Source organism: Cynoglossus semilaevis, chromosome 6, assembly GCF_000523025.1.
Source record: "Cynoglossus semilaevis isolate Cse_v1.0 chromosome 6, Cse_v1.0, whole genome shotgun sequence".
Lineage (NCBI taxonomy): Eukaryota > Metazoa > Chordata > Actinopteri > Pleuronectiformes > Cynoglossidae > Cynoglossus > Cynoglossus semilaevis.
This window is the reverse complement of record NC_024312.1, coordinates 898,787-915,166: the sequence shown is the minus strand read 5'-3', so window position 1 is coordinate 915,166 and position 16,380 is coordinate 898,787. Positions and strand designations below refer to the sequence as shown.

The window sequence follows — 16,380 nt, the reverse complement described above, 5'->3', positions numbered from 1 at the left end:
TTTTTTCACTTGTTTTCATGAATTTATTGAGTTTCCCCCTCTTTAATTTTAACCTGGTGTGAATTAGCTCTCTAAACAACATTGACCTGTTTGAAGAGATCACGTTTCCCTATTGTTCCCCTGAGAGGCGGTGGGAAATATTAAAGGGTCTGACCTTTGACCCTAAATGTGGAGTGTTTCTTGTTAATGTTGTGGCGTTACATCGTGAACAGCTTACACACTGATTATGTTATGTTTCCTTCATACAATGACATCATAGTAAATGATCAGAGATTTTAGATGAGCGCCTAGCCTCCAACCACTCTGGACCCAAACATTAAATTTGGGCCCAGTTTCTTAAACATGAACCAAGACTTGAAAAACTTTATTTTCGCCCAAAAAATTATCCCAATTTGGGAAATTCATGTGGGCATGTGGTCCCTCTGGGAATCAAACCCATGACTCTCTGCTTCAGATGCAGGCTTGCTAACCGCTGGACTATGGAACTGAAAACTGCATTGAATTCGATTAGTGCAAATAAAATCTCTAATTTTATAATTTATTCAAAACATTATTCCGTTGCCTTCCCAGCTAGGCTATGCTAAGCTAACCTCGCTAACTAGTTCGGAGTTGAAGTGTGATTGGAAGTGATTGATTTTTAAGAATAAAATGACATGCAGACTAACAAAAACAATAATAATAAAAATAAATAAATCAACTTCTTATGTGTGTGTGACCCAGTAGCAACTCCCGACCCAACAGTTGGGTACCCTTGTGATTGATGTTTTTTTTTTAAGGGAATCTTGTGATCAGTTTAACAAGTCACTTAGAACACAAATTTTCACTATTGGTTTCCAGTTACAGTTTTAAAAAAAAATTGTCTACAGTCAGTTGGTCGATGTTTAAGTATCAGATTTTCACAGACGGCTGCAGCCCAGAAAAATCAATCATCCCTGAGTTTTATGACGTCTTAATGTGCATATGGATTTGTGTCCTTGAGGTCACCAGCTCGTGTATCGCTGGCTGACGAATTAGGCGAAGTAAGAGTGTGTGCCTGTAAAACCAAAACCCCAAATTTGATTTCTTTTTCCCCCGGTACCGTTAAGATCCACATGGGTCTAAAACAGATCCAGATCTTCTGTTTTGGTCGACAGGAATCTAAAGGTTGACCACCAGTATTTGCTGATTGGCAGCATGTGGGCACTTTTTTTTTGTTTTTCTTAATTTTTTTTACCAAACCCAAGTCTAAAAAAGAAAATCTTTGTGTTGCATTTCTCTCCGTAGGAATTCTTCTCTTCCCTCCGAGGTTGACATGTTTTTGCTAGAAAACAAAGTTTGTTTTATTTTGAGGTTATTTAAGTCAGACCCCAGAGATCTGCACCGGCTTTGAAAACTGCCCTCTTTTTTCCCCTGTATTTAAAAAAAGAAAGTGTTACAAAATCACATTACACAAACACATTATAAAAAGCACTAAAAAAACACAAACAGTTTTGAAGTTGTGTTTACCACACACACACACACACGCACACGCTTGATTGACACGTGATTATAACCACGCAGAGAAGCAGTGGGTTGTAATTTCTTGCCCCCCGGGGGCAGCAGGGGAGTTTTTGTGATGCTGGTCATAAGATCCAAACTATGAATCTCCTAATCACAAGTCCTTTCCTGTAACAACTAGGCCACCAGGAGCCGCGGGTTGAACATCATCGTATCTTCATCTTCATTGTTTAAACGCTGACTCATCCTGACTCTGACTGGATCTTATTCAACATCCTCTGTGCGTCAACTTGTCTAGTGGAATTTGTGATTCACATGTATGTATATTACATATATACAAATATATATATTAATATATATATATATATATAGTATATACCTGTTTGTGTGTACATGTTTATATGTATATATAAATATATATAGGTTTGTGTTTATATATATACGTATAACAAATTTAGAAATGTAAATTTTTCTGGAATTTTGGTGATAAATATATTTGTATACGCATGCGTATGTATGTATTATATATGTGCGTAATTGGTCTATTTTGGAAGTCTACGTCTTCTGTCTGTTGTTTATTACAGCAGAGAATCAGCTCCTCGTTCTCCGAGTTACATTACAAAAATACTACAAAAAGGGGCGGGGTTTAGTAACAGTATTACCCCCGCTTAAAAACTTCAATAGATTAAATACATATCTGTCCATAAGTGTCCTTGAGTGTCCTGAAAGGCGCTTTTTAAATAAAATTTATTATTATTATTATTATTATTATCTATGTAATCATGTAGTGGGAGGGCGAGAGTGTTTTCAGAAAGTGTTGAAAACCAAGGGTCAGTTTGATAAATATTATGACGTCCTGGGCCGTCGTAGGATGTGAGTGCTGTGGTGCCAGGAAGTACCGCAGTCCGATGTGGTTACTCACAGGTCTGTGTGCGTGGCTGTGGTCTGTGGTTCACTTGATAATGGTACACCTGAGATATTCCGTAACACCGGGCCTGAGTCACGCGGGGATTTTTGTTGGTGAGTTTGTTGTGGACCGGACACAGTGGGTTAGCAGGGGTCAACGCTGGTCTGTCTCCGGAGACTCTTAATACATGTGGTAATAAATGTGGTGGATGTTTGACCCCGGTTCAGAGACCTGCTATTAACCACTCTCCAGAGGGGTTTCATGTCATGTGACGCCAGATCTGATGGAAGTCCAAATGTTAGTGTTTTAGCGCTGTGACATCACACGTCGGTGGACTGGTGGTTTAGTTTTGTCTAAAACACTGAACAGGTGCTGACTGTTTTCCGGCTACTGACGGTGTTTGGTGGAGACGGTGAAGGTGTTTTGAATTGTGGTTGTGTGAGTGACTAACACGTAACCTTTGTTCAGAAAGACAAACCTGTGTAGCATGTGGAAAAAGACAGAGATGAGACGAAAATGAAACTCAAACTACAGGAAAAACCTGAGACAAAAATAGAAAAAAAGAAAATAATAATTTGAACTTATTTGGGACATGTGTTCACAGCTGATCTGCTACAACAGGCCCCAGGACCTTCATAAAAAAATGTTTTGTTTATACAATCATATTTTTTGTCAAATGTTTTTAAGCTGGTGAGAACAAACTTCATTTAGTTAAGTTAACAGAAAGACACTGTTACCAGACGTAAGAATATATATGAATATAATTCATCTCAGGACAGTGAGACTAAAAGAAAAAAGAAAATTCATATTTTCTACAAAAAAAATCATTTGTCAAACAGGCCACAAAAAACATACGAACCTGCAGTAAACTTTTGACATCTGCGAGGCCAGACTTGGGCCACAAGGGGTCCTAAAATTTGACAGGATGGCCGGGTCAGGAGCAGGTAGATGGATTGTTTGTGTGAATTAAGATAAATGACATGTAAAAGTCATTTAAAGGCTAAAATGCTAAAATGCATTTTATACGCCATCTATTGGTGAAAATCTGGGCATTGCAGGGAAAAGACAATAACACATAATGATAATATAAATCAGTAGTTTATTTTGGACTAGTTTGATGGGCCGAATTAAAAAGCCAAACGGGCTTCATCTGGCCCCCGGGCCTTAGTTTGCCCATGTCTGTGCTTGGCTGGTTGTGTGGAAAATGTGTGGTTTCAAAGCTATTTAAGGGCAGTATCTGCTTCTAATATCGAAGTTTTCTTTTTGTTATGACTCAGTTCGGGATCATCAACTCCTGCACATCCTTGGGGAAAGTCCCCGGTGGCTAACCAAGTGGTTCACGGCCGTCCTGGGAACACTTGTTGAGTGCTGGTGATGGTTGTGCACAGCACATCAGGCCTGACAATAAAAACATTTAACAGACGTGTCGAGCAGTTGAGGCTTAAAATTAGTTTGGAAAAAACCAGACACGGGTTTGGGAAAGGTCAAAGTGCAGGAAGAGAGTAGGAGAGTGGGCAGCAGCTCGGGTCCGTCCTCGGAGTTTCTGCTCTTCGGTCACTGGTTGGATCAGTTGCAAATCAGACTCAACAGCAGTGAAGAGTTTGTAGTTCCATGGCTTTTGGTCGTAAGAACGTCCTCCATCCTGTCTGTAGGATTCTGGAGAAAAGCATGTTTTGCTCGTCGTAGCAAGTTCTAGGGTTACATTTTTTTGGCTGTCTGTTGTATCCTTTTCAAACTTTAATTGATCTGACATCAGTGAGATATTTTGATATTATATATTTTGATTTAAATTAGGTTTAATATATGGATAACTTTCTATTTAGTTTTGTTTTAGTTCTTTGTTTTAGCCAAGTTTCAGCTGTTGATTGTAGTAAACGTAGCTATTATTTGGCTAACCTTATGCTGCCTTTTAACTAGGTTGTAACACAAGTTTTAAAGTGACTTGCAGTGACTTAAACAACTTGTTTAAAATCCCTTGACGACAGAAGAGTGTTAAAGAAATTTTGAGAAATTTCGTCCGACAGTGCTTCAAACCCTGTTAACTTCAACCTCTTGTCAGATTCACTTACACAAACGAAACACTGGAGGTGACTTCTGTTTATGTGTGGGAAAGGGATTGAAGAATCCACAGAGGAACCTGTTGAGCAGCAGCTGTTGTGATGCGTCGCCCGCCTGGCTGCTGATCAGAGAAGCTGGGTCTGATGTTCTGACCCACAGTGAGTCCAGCCGAGTAACTCTGTGTCCGTTCTCCTCCGTCAGGACACACGAAACGAAGTGGAAAGTGGGAAAAATAACAGATGAGTGAAATAATAGCTGTCTGGGAGTTGAGACTTACTGGAGCTGCGTGAGCTGCGTAAACGGATCTGGTGAAAAGCAGCAGCGAGTGAAATAATAGCTGTCCGGGAGTTGAGACTTACTGGAGCTGCGTGAGCTGCGTAAACGGATCTGGTGAAAAGCAGCAGCGCTGTGTAAACTGTCATAGCCAGGCAGAGTACAATCAGCGCTCCATCATTTCGGTTCGGGTCCAGTTGCAAGAACTAGAAGTTTCTTTTCATTCTCCAACAAACCCAGACTACAAAATCCTCTAACAGAGAAAACTCTTTCTGAGTTAGTGAGAAAGAGAGATTTGGTTCAGTGAGATTTGAACCAACAACCCCCCCGTGCTGTGAGATAACTGCTGAGGCTCCGACATGACTTCAGATCAAATTCCTTTCAAGGCTGAGCACTGCTTTGGGCCAGTTACGTACACAACACTTATTATTAGTAATATTAGACTCACGGGTTGAGACGTCACCGTCCATAATGATGTTTACATCCAGCATCCTTCTGAAGCTGTAATGCGTGGTTATGACTCATCCCGTGATATCACACTCGCTGCCCTCAGCGCTGTCGTTAAGAGACGATGAACATGTGTTCACTCACTCAGAGTCAGGTCCAAGGCCGACAAAGAACCCGGTTCAGATCCAGGAGTCAAGTCTGTACCTGCGCCATACGTGTTAAAACTGGACCTAGTTTGTCTCAAATGCGTTCAGTGTTTCTAGCCACTTACTACTTGAATTTTTGAATGAAAATTACCCTTTTTTTTAATCCTAATATGAGAGTTTTGGTACTTGGTTAGTTCCAGCGCAGTCCCTGTCAACACTAAAATCCATCAAGGCCAGGGCGGGAAACCCCCACTTACTCTGCCCTCAACCACTCATTCAGGGTAATCTCCTCCACTTATCCTGTTAGTAGCTGAGAGGGAAGCTGCAGCCAATCACAGCAGAGCTTTGGAGAGGTCCAGGTTCACCACCGGGTCAACAAAAACTGGACCAACGCGTTCACGTTGACACCTACATTGAATTTGGAGCTGGTTAAAGCTATGTTAAACTGATTGACCCTAATTTCCACATCTGCACCTTTGACTTTTTACTGTAACGTTCCTTTTTACAAGGAGCTCTGTGAGAACAGCTCCACTGAAGTGGGTCAAAGTTGACCTGGGTCATCCTAATGAATGACACACCAGGGTTTTCCCACAATTCCCGGTACCTTCAGTTCACTCTCCAAGTATAAATTATTCCGTCTGCTTTACTGTAACTCTTCACAGTGTCACGTTAAAAAAAAAAAAGTTTCCGAAATTCACAGGACACCCCGCTGTCCCCCACAGAACGCCTGCACGTGTGGCCCCAACCCTTCAACACCCCCTCCTCGGCCCCTCCTCGCCGTTTACCATGGATCATATGTTTCAGTCCCACGCCTTCCTCAAGAGGATTTTGGAAATGGAACCGTACATACCCTCGCTAGAGATGATGGACAGTTGGAGGGAGGAGTGAAGGAACCATTTACGGCAACATGGGGAAACCATCGGTCAACAGAGCAGATGGTTCAAGGCCCTGTCTTTCAGGCTGAGTCCTCTCCCCAGAAAACTAAAATCTCATTCGTCCTACAACCCTCCATTCACACCTCGATCCTGGAGATCACAGCTTTCCTGACATCAGGTGACGACGTAAACACCTTCTTCAGCCACTTTGTGGTTGAGTACCAGAATATTTTGAAGAACTGAAGCCTCCTGGATGAAGAACCCAAGACAGTCCGGTTGTCCTCTACGGGACTGGACCTACAGTACTTTCTCCAAACCGTTTCAACAAAACTGTTCCTCTCTGATTCGTCTATTTCCAATCCTGTCCATCTCGTTCCCAACGTACTTCTATGTTGACACTTCCTGTCAGGCGTCCATTGTCTTCATGTTGAACATCGACTAACACGAGAGAGGTTTCTTCATCCGTCAACCCAACACTTCTCCTCCTCCCCCTCCTCTCCTGGTGCCTTTGTTCATCGGCCCTGACAGCTGTCATCAGTTTGGACGGTTGACCCCGGCGGTCGTCCCGGAACTGTGCATTTAACGTCCAGCCATATAGTTTTATGTGACCGGTGATCACTGAGTATAAAAAGTGTCAAACGCAACACAGGCCCTACACGCAATTCCCCAAAGTGAATTGATGAAGTTCTATCTATTTACCAAGGCACCAGGACAAACAGCCGGAACTGTTTTTTCCTGTTTGTGGATCTTTTGTTGTTTATTTTCCTAATTCAGAAGCAGAGCGAGACAACATGGTGTAAACACATCAGCTTTGAAAGCCCCCCCCCACCCACCCCCTTCGGCTCAGCTGTCATAAACATAATTTCACACCTAATATATTTGCAGACATTTATCACCTTTTTTATGGCGGGTTCAGGATCTGGTGCCACCTAGAATAACCCTGGTTTTATTGACCAACACACAGGAGTCAGGGAGGAGGTGACCTGTCCGGCAGCTTTGATCAGCCGAGGCGTCGAACGTCCTCCCAGCTGATCGCACCTTTCTTTAATCAGGCCTCGTTCAGTAACGTCTGTAATGTTTCTGTTCTAGTCAGTTCAAATACCAGAGGAGAACGAAACGAAACGAAACAAAACGTTGGAAGAAATTGACTTCGCCTTAATGGACCACAGTCCTGACAACTTGACATGTCCAAATAAACTGTTGGACTGAGTTTGTTCATTTCACAGCCTCATGTTAACGGACGGGTGACGAAGCAAAAATGGATTTGAACTCTGGGTGTGTTCTCCGACACCTTGATTTGTTTATCCGTCCAGACGTGTGATTATTTAAAAAAAAGAAGGAAAAAAAATAGCTCTCTAGTCTCTCTTACTAATTTGTTTGAGGGTTCCCTCCTTTCTTCCTTTCTTTCTTCCTTTCTTTCTTTCTTTTTCTTTCTTTCTTTCATTTAGTAACCTGTAATACGTGGTGGAACAAAAGGTATGATCCCATTGTAGCAACGTGGACAGGCAACATGTGTAGACAACGTGGATGGGCTCACGGACGTGTGAGCTCCATCTCCATAAACCCGTCGGAGAACCACCGTTCTCCCACAGACTGGCCTGGATGAACCTACTCCTACAGTAGGAGACTGTGTTTGATTGACTGGCTGTAGTAACTGCAGATACTTTTCTCTCTCTGTCTCTCCCTCCCTTCTCTCATGTTTTTTTTCCCATTGTCTTATTGATTTAATTTCAGCAACTCCTTCAGAAAAGTCTAGACATTTCTTTTCCGTTCCCTCTCACCAGTAGAAACATCGGCAGAATTAGGTTCATTGTTTACACTAAAGTGACCATTGGTGTGAGTGTGAATGTGACATGACCGTGTGATGGACTGGAGGACTGTCCAGGGTGTGACGTCCTCACCTGATGACTACACCTTCCTCCGACTCTCCACCTCCGTCAGGTTTGAACATAATTAAAGGAATGAAAACAGTTTGAAAGTTCCTGACCCGAAGTCTCGTCTCCATTCTCCTGAGGTCACCGTGGCTCCAGCCACTGCAGCACCATCTGCCCCCGACCAGACCCTTCTCCTACAGAATACATCAAACGCACGCAGCCTGGATGGACATGTCCAGGATCCAGTAACAGGACAGAACAGTCTGGGCGGAGCCTCGTCCCCCCCTTTCCAATATTAACTCCTTGTCCATCCATCAACAGTCAGCACCAACTGGGTGGGCCGCTCGCATCCATCACCTATTTGAGGAATGGGTTAGTCTTTGGAAGGCAAAAAAGAACCAGTATGTTTTTTGGGTATGGATGCCAACACTCCAGAGATTTTCACCAGGTTTGGCTGTGGCTCAGTGGACCAGCAAGACGGAGACGAGAGAGACGGGGACGAGGACAGAAGATGTCGGGACATGAGCTCAGCAAATCCTGAAGATTTCACTGGATTCTTCTTTTTTAGGTGAGTTAAAAAAATAACCTTTTTCTTATCAGCTCAACAGTTTTGACCTGATTTGGCTTTAATATAATCATTTAATATTTTTTTTGTCAATACGAGAATTAGCTTGGCTTCATTCATAAAATAAAATAAAATCAAATAAAAAATAAAATTATATTAAACCACAACTACTCCCACACACTTGGCATTTTGTCTGAATTTTATTAAAATGAATGGAAAAAATTGTAATTGTAAATTGTAATTTTTCCAATATTCTTTAAAACCTAAAACTCAAAAAAAAAAGAAATGTTTAGGGTTTTTTTTTTCCCCTAAAGTTAACGGTGGATGAATACATTAAAGGGCAGTTACAGATGTATTTTTATACAATCAGACATAGACGCTCACCAGGCTGTCGTCGAGGCCACTGACCTGCGTGTTCCAGCCAACGACGTGCTGTTCAGGTGATAACACAGATATTAAAGCTTCAGTCGGTCGTCCATGGCTGTATTTATCAGCCAATTTTTCAAACCAGGTCTGAAGAGGCTCGGAAACACAGAGGACAGTTGAACATAACGACACTTCCTGTTTTTATATGAGCATATAATTTTTATTTTAAAGTCAAAGCCGGAGTTTTGCAGCTCTGCGGCTATAAAAATAGACGAGGTTTAAGTACGACTGCTGTAAAGTTCCGTCACACTCATTAATGTTTACAACCAGGAGCTGTTTGTTTTTATTGCCTGGGGTTAAAAACCTTAAAGGAACGACAGACACTTCAATTTTAAAGTTTTTTTAAGAGTTGTGAGGAAAAAAGATGATGATGGTTCTCCCTAAACTTAATTATTTGATTTTTTTTTTCCTGTCTGTAATATTTGATTTTTTTTCCTGTAGTTAATGGTGCAAATGAACAAATATTCTTTAATTTAAAAATATTTATTGAGGTACTTTAGTGTAAAGTGCATTTCACCTCCCAAAAAATATATATATTTTATTTACTTATGTAAAAACAATTGGTGACATTGATTGATAATGTGCTCGACTTACAAAAATGATAAAATGTGTTATATATATGTGTGTATATATATTTATATATATATATATGACTGCATGCATCAATGTATATATATCTATATATACATACTCTATGTTTATGTATGTTTCCTTATATTTATAAATAGACATAAATACATACATACACATATACACATTTATGCGTGCGTGCACATATATATCTAAACGTAATGTGTACATTTGTTGGTCTGTTTATACACATAAACATAAACATACTTATAAGCGTTTCTTATTTTTGTGTTGCGTATTTTAATGACATTTTCTTTTTTTTTAATAATTGAAATCAGGCAAACGGAGCAGCAGCAGTGATTGGACAAAACCAACAGAGACCGACAGAGTCAGCTGACCTTAAACACATCAACCACCTTCTTGCAACACCTTATTTTGGAGCTGTTGGTGGGACCTTGTATCGGGGGATGGGGGAGTTTAGGGGGGAGCTTATCTCTCCTGTTGTTATTTGTCCTGAGCCTCTCCATGTGTCTGTGGTGAGGACTTCCTGATTAGAACTGACAGAACTGACTCTTATCTGTGAAACCAAGTCCTTTAGATCCTTGTACAAACACAGCAGCTGATGAGACGACGCTTCCTCAGAGATAGTGAGAGCAGCAGCAGCGCTGATGTTCTCAGTGCATCACTTTCAGGTATAGCCACATCCCGGTAATAGAAAATTCAAATTAAAACGTCAACTTTTTTTTTTTTTTTTTTTTAAAGCAGGACCCTTCGGTTACCTTGACCAGACGGGATTAGAACGACACAGTGATGAAACGTGGTTAAACGACCGAGAGATTCTGTTGATCAGGAGTTTCTTTGAAGCCTCCAAAGATGATTGATTTCTCCTGTGTGTTGACATCTGCTCCAGTCGAATGAAGCTGCGGAGTCTGACGCCCTTCCCTTCGTTCCTTGTTGACCTCTGACCCTGACACCGTGAGACTGAAGACAGTAAAAGACTGTGAACATACAGATATAGACCTGTAGCATATCATCATAAATGATAACATGTTAGGGCTTCAGTCTGTTGGTGTTCTGGTAAACCCCCACCCCACCCTTCTGGACCCCTAAAGCTGGACAGTTCAGGAATTACGTATTTATCAGTGAGATAGTAATAGTTTAAAACATGTCCTTGTGATTAGTGGTGAGATTTTCTGTAATTAACTTTTTGGATTTTTTTTTTTTGTGTGATTCTTTTGTCCTCCCACAAATCAATCCCTCATGTTACTCACCTGTTTTGACTGATATTTGACATCTGTAGACCTGAACAAAGACCTCGCTCCATGCCAGTGAGCTGTTGCATTGGACAATGAGACTCCCTGCTGTGGCCACAGTGTGGCGCTGTGGCAGTGGACCCCTCTCAGATGCACTGAGCTACAGATAACCTGTACAGTCAGCTCAGCCTTCACCCTGGACCACTGTAGCCCACTCCCTGGTGCAGCCCACACCCCGTCGTACTGGATCAGGACCAGGACTGGATCAGGACTAGGACTGGATCAGGACCAGTATATCGGCAGTAAGATGAACCAGGAGGTGGACATCTGGGGCGTGGCGTCGTCTGTGGTGCTGCAAATGTTTGACCGTTCATTCAATCAACCAATCAAGATTTCTCTTTTCAAATGGTGACTGTGGGGTGAGGCACGGACCTCAGGGGAACTCTGTGGACCATCAAACATATTTGGATGGTGGAGACGAGTCACAGATCTGGTCTCCAACGAGAGGGTCCACACATGCCAATCTGGGCGGACACGCTGAAGGTAACCCAGGGCAGGACGGACGCATCACACCCCCCCAGTCCCTGTCGCCCCAAACACACACACCCACGACTCTCTACAGTGGAGGTATTGAGAGTGGGAACGGAAAGGAATGTCTGTCCCTGTGTCTGAGAACTGGACGAGTGGCAGAAGACAAGATGATAAGGTACAAGTTTTGACTATTCTCTTATCTGTCTGTCTGTCTGTCTGTCTGAACTATTCTCTTATCTATCTGTCTGTCTGTCTGTCTGTCCGTCCCAGGGCTGTCAAAGTCATTTTGGTTTATGGGCCAGTAGAATTATAACTTAATTACATTAAAAAAAATTACAAAACATTACCTCAAAATGAGGTGTTTTGTGTATTTTCTTATTTTCAAAATTCATCAAGCGGGCTGGATTGAAACCCCAAGCGGGCTGGTTTTGGCCCGCGGGCCGTATGTTTGACACCCCTGGTCTATCTGTCTGTCTGTCTATTTTTAATGCCTGGCTGTTTTATCTATGTAGAGATATTGCTTTTATTTTATTTTATTTTTTTAGTATTATGTTTATCAATATATGTTCTAGACCAGGGTGTCAAACTCACGTTGGTTCAGGGCCCACATACTGCCCGATTAGATGTCATGTGGGCCGGACCAGTAAAATCACAACATTATTAACTGTAAATACCAAAGTTCATATTTTTACCTTTGTTTACCTGCAAATATATTAGAAAATATTCATAGTTAATGAAATATATTTTGACAAAACGTCACAATTTTTTAATTCCTCAAGCAGGCTGGAATGAACCACCTAGCGGGCCGGTTTTGGCCCCCGGGTCGTATGTTTGACACCCCTGGTCTGATGTGATGGCAGACTTTGTTGATTTTTTTTTTCTCCTTCAGATTGTAAAATTTTCTGTAAGTATTTTCCTTCCTCGTGTCCTCACTGGAGTTAACCACACACTCAGATACTAAGGTACACGGTAACGGCCAGTACATGAAGAAAAAAAAGAAAAGTGTACTTGTCTCATTTCTGCTCAGGGTATACTTTTCAAAATAAATTCCAAGCCACACTCCTGACCAAGTGGCCGTCCTGTGGCCGAGTTTGAACGTGTTCTTTGATGTGAGGCCAGTGTCTGAGTCTGTGCTGACAGACACGGACGTAGGATTTGGAAACAGAACATTCCTTCCCACAGGCTTTTAGAGTTTCACAAACAGTAACGCAGCACATGACACGGAGTTCCTCAGGGAAGACCCGGACGAACACCTGACCTGACAGAGTCTCTGGAACTTTCTTTTCCCTGCACGTCCAACCATGTTGTTGTGTCTGTTACAACACAAGTGCTGCGCACAGAAATACAATATTTTTAAAAAAATAAAAGTCAGTCAGTCAGTCTGCACAGACGTTATTGAAAGTTCAACTAAGGGTGTTAAACATACGGCCCGCAGGCCCACAATTGGCCTGCTACGGGGTTCAATCTGGCCCGCTTGATGAATTTTAAAAGTAAAAAAAAAAAAGCACAAATGCTTCATGTCTGTGATGTTTTTTCAAATGATATTTCAATTAATATAAATCTTTTGTTAATATACTTGTACTTCTTCTGTTCTGATTGTACTGGTCCTAACTTCCTAACTGGTCTTGGCAAAAATGCTGACCAAAATGTTCTAAATTGTAGCTTAGAAATATTTTTTATTTTAAATTTCCATTTCCTGTCTCACTGGTTACGTCGTTTTTTTTGTTCTGTTTCGGACCAGACTTGATCTTTTTACCAGGTTTTTGTCTTTGTTTCTTGACTGATTTCTTTGCATTGACGGCTAAATTCCAACGTCAAACAAACTTTTAACTGCAAACAAATGGACTCAGTATCAGAAAAAAACTCTGTCAACTCTCACAGTCTGACCTCCGTTCATGTCGTCTGTCAGTTGACAAGAGAAATACTTCATAACATCAAGCGCCGTCTTCCCTCGTGTTCTGGCTGCGTCACTCTAGGTTAAATGCTCTGCCTAACTGACTCCAGACGTCATCCTTATAATAGTTCCCTTTGAACTTTAGGATCAAAGAGTTCAACAGTCGTCAGTCAAGGATCAGTGGCATCGTTTGACTCTGTCACAGCTGTCACTCAAATGGAGGCAGTGAAAACAAAGGGACGCACGAACGTCAGAGAAAACAATCGCAGTAAAAGGCGACATTAAGAAAAACAAACAAACATCGTCAATCATTTGAGTAATTCCTCAGCATTAGTTCTGCTTGTAAATATTTCCATCGTCTGTTTTTGTGTGACATTCCTGATTGCTGTTTGGGTGTTCTGGACTTTCAGGTCCAGTTTCTGTGAAGCACAGAAACAAATATGGAAATAATAACGATCTCCGTCTGATAATAAAACACGGTTCTATTTTATGACTAAATGTTAGCGCTAGGTGTTGAATTTTCCATCAAGTTTTGTGAACTTTATTTTTCTCCTGTTTAATAATTTTGAGCTGAGGGAAACTGTAAGAAAACCTCTCCTTGCTGTGTTTTTTTTATTTGTTTGTTTTATGTAAAGAGAAATATTTGATCAAATTAAATTTTAATTTAATTTGGTTAAAGTTTAATTTTTTTATAATTTTTTTTATTATTTGGAACTTGGTTGTTGTTGTTTTTTTTTCTCAACTTTTAAAATTTGACCTGCACTTGGAAAAAAAGCTGTGTGACATTTTGACATCTGCACCTTCTTTTCGTGGAGGACTTATAAATAACTAAGACCAAAAACACAAAGTGATGTTGCAGATGTCCGTTACGGTGGGCTTTCCCATCTGAGCTCAGCAGCCAGTCGTGGACTGAGACATGTGGTTGTGGTGGTAAATGTCTGGTTCTTTTCTGTGACACTCAAATACCAATCATGCGGCATTTTCCATGCTCTGCCATTCCATACTGGAGTTTTTTTTTTTTTGCTCTGTGGGAATTTCTCTAACCTGACGGTCGGAGAAATTCCCCCGGGTTTAAACACCAGTTCACCTCTCATTTGGTCTGACTGGTTGCTTGACTTTTGTTATTCCAATCATGCCTGTGTTGTTCAGCAGTTTGCTGGCCTGTTGGGCAACTTTGAGTCCATGAGGTTACAATCCGATCAAAAGATTTATAGCACCTAAGTCACAAGACGACACTTTTGAACCCACCGAAGGAGGCTAGGAGGGGATTAAAACATCCTGATGTAGAATCGCTGCTTTTCTCTACAGGATTTGGTGCACGGTATATATTTGGACCCAAAAATGTCAGGTTTTGTAACAGAGAGAGAAATGTGACCAAAAAAAATGTTTTGATGTTTGTAGACTTAGAAATGTATAAAATGTAACTGTCTTGAACTGATCCAAATTCACATACTGTATATATGTACATATATATGTGTACATATATACATATATGTGTGTACTATACATGTGTACATATTTTCTATATGTGTATGTACATATATTCAGTAACTATATATGTACATACATGTATGTACATATATAGGTATATACATATATTTACATATATAGGTATATACATACTGTATATGTATGTAAATACATAGATAGAACTTTATTAATCCCTTGAGAATTAAGGACACACATACATATGTACACCCACATATACGTATATATGTGGGTGTGTGTACATGTTTACATATATATATATATGTGTATATATATGTACTGGGAGATTTTTACGTTTTAGTCATGAGGAAAAAAATGTTTAACTAACCAGAGCTGTCTGCTAACTAATTTCATTAACATATAATGTTAAAAATAATTTCACTATATTTTATTTCAATATTATTGAGGATGTGCATGGCGCGTTTGCCGGTTCAACTCCCTCATCTCGGAGCGTTAGCGCAGGGTGACTGTACGTTGCGATCGGAGTGTTAGCGCAGGGTGACTGTACGTTGCGAGGTGGCCAGCCCAGTTGCCTGATGATAATTTTTGCGCTGCCTCGAATTCGGAACTTTTTTAGCTACTGGTGAAATTCCCGCAATCCTTGTAGGAATTTTTGTCTCATCATGTCCGTTTGTCTCTGTTTGACGAATTCCCTCTGTCTGTGAAACGTCGGGGTCGTTCAGGTCACTTCATCCTAATAAAACTGGGCTGAGGTTTCCAGAAGATTCTACAGTAAGACACTAAATCAGATTCTTCTTCTGTCATCAGGACTGGACAAGTCGTGGACGAGAGGTGGAGACGAAGATGACGAAGATGAAGACTCCACCAGTCCTCCAGACAAACTGTTCAAAAGTGGGTGAAAAAAGGTGAGTCGGTAAGAGAAGCAAAAGAGAGAGAGAGGAGGAAGGGGGGGAGACATAGATGGTACAGTGAGACGGTTAGTAGTGGTTGAGGAAGGTTGCAGGTTCGAATCCCCCAGGTTCCACTGAGGTACCGTGGTGCTCAGCTTGAGCTGTCCCTCCCCTACACCCCCATCCTCGTTCATTAAGGTGGCGGGTGAAAGGCAGGGGGCGCTGTTCGTTGAGTTGCTCAGTGACGACAAATCACTTTCACTTTAATTGGATAACAGACAGTTAATGAGAGCGGGTGAGAACACGGAGAGAGAGAGGCGGACAGAGACTGAGAGAGTGAGTGAGCGAGAGACAGGGAGGAGGGGGAGGAGGAGGAGGGTGGTGCTGCGGAGCTGCGTGGGCAGGGTCGTAAAACACTGACTCACAGCGCGACGTGCTTTTACTTTGAAATCGGTTCCAGTCGCTCTCGGTGTCTGAAGCTTGAAATTGACTGGACGGAGCTGCAGCTCCAGCCTGTTGCGCACTTGGCGGCAGAGACGCGCACACACACAGCGGCAGCAGCAGCGTGGATGAACGGAGCCACACATGGACTTCCTCCGCTGACTTTTAATTTTTTTTTCCAATTTTGTTTTTGCTTTTTTTATTTTTTATTTTCTAAATAATTGGATTCATTTTCTCCTCCTGGTTTCATTACAACGTGACACCGCGACAAACACGGACACCAGAGGTGCGTACCACGACCACGG

At 41.5% G+C, this 16,380-nt stretch overlaps 1 long non-coding RNA gene across 3 annotated transcripts in view; it reads left to right on the top strand.

Annotated features, from left to right (window-relative positions):
* Window positions 1–10,377, top strand: part of LOC112487092 (uncharacterized) — a 15,416-nt gene extending 5,039 nt beyond the window's left edge. The window contains exons 4-6 of one of the 3 annotated variants that reach the window (XR_003049827.1): window positions 7,631–8,428; window positions 8,505–8,624; window positions 9,956–10,377. This is a non-coding gene — a long non-coding RNA (uncharacterized LOC112487092). Of the gene's footprint in view, window positions 1–7,630; window positions 9,062–9,955 lie in introns of all 3 variants that reach the window. The other 2 variants (XR_003049825.1, XR_003049826.1) reach the window with 2 other exon arrangements.
* The last annotated feature ends 6,003 nt before the right edge of the window (window positions 10,378–16,380 follow it).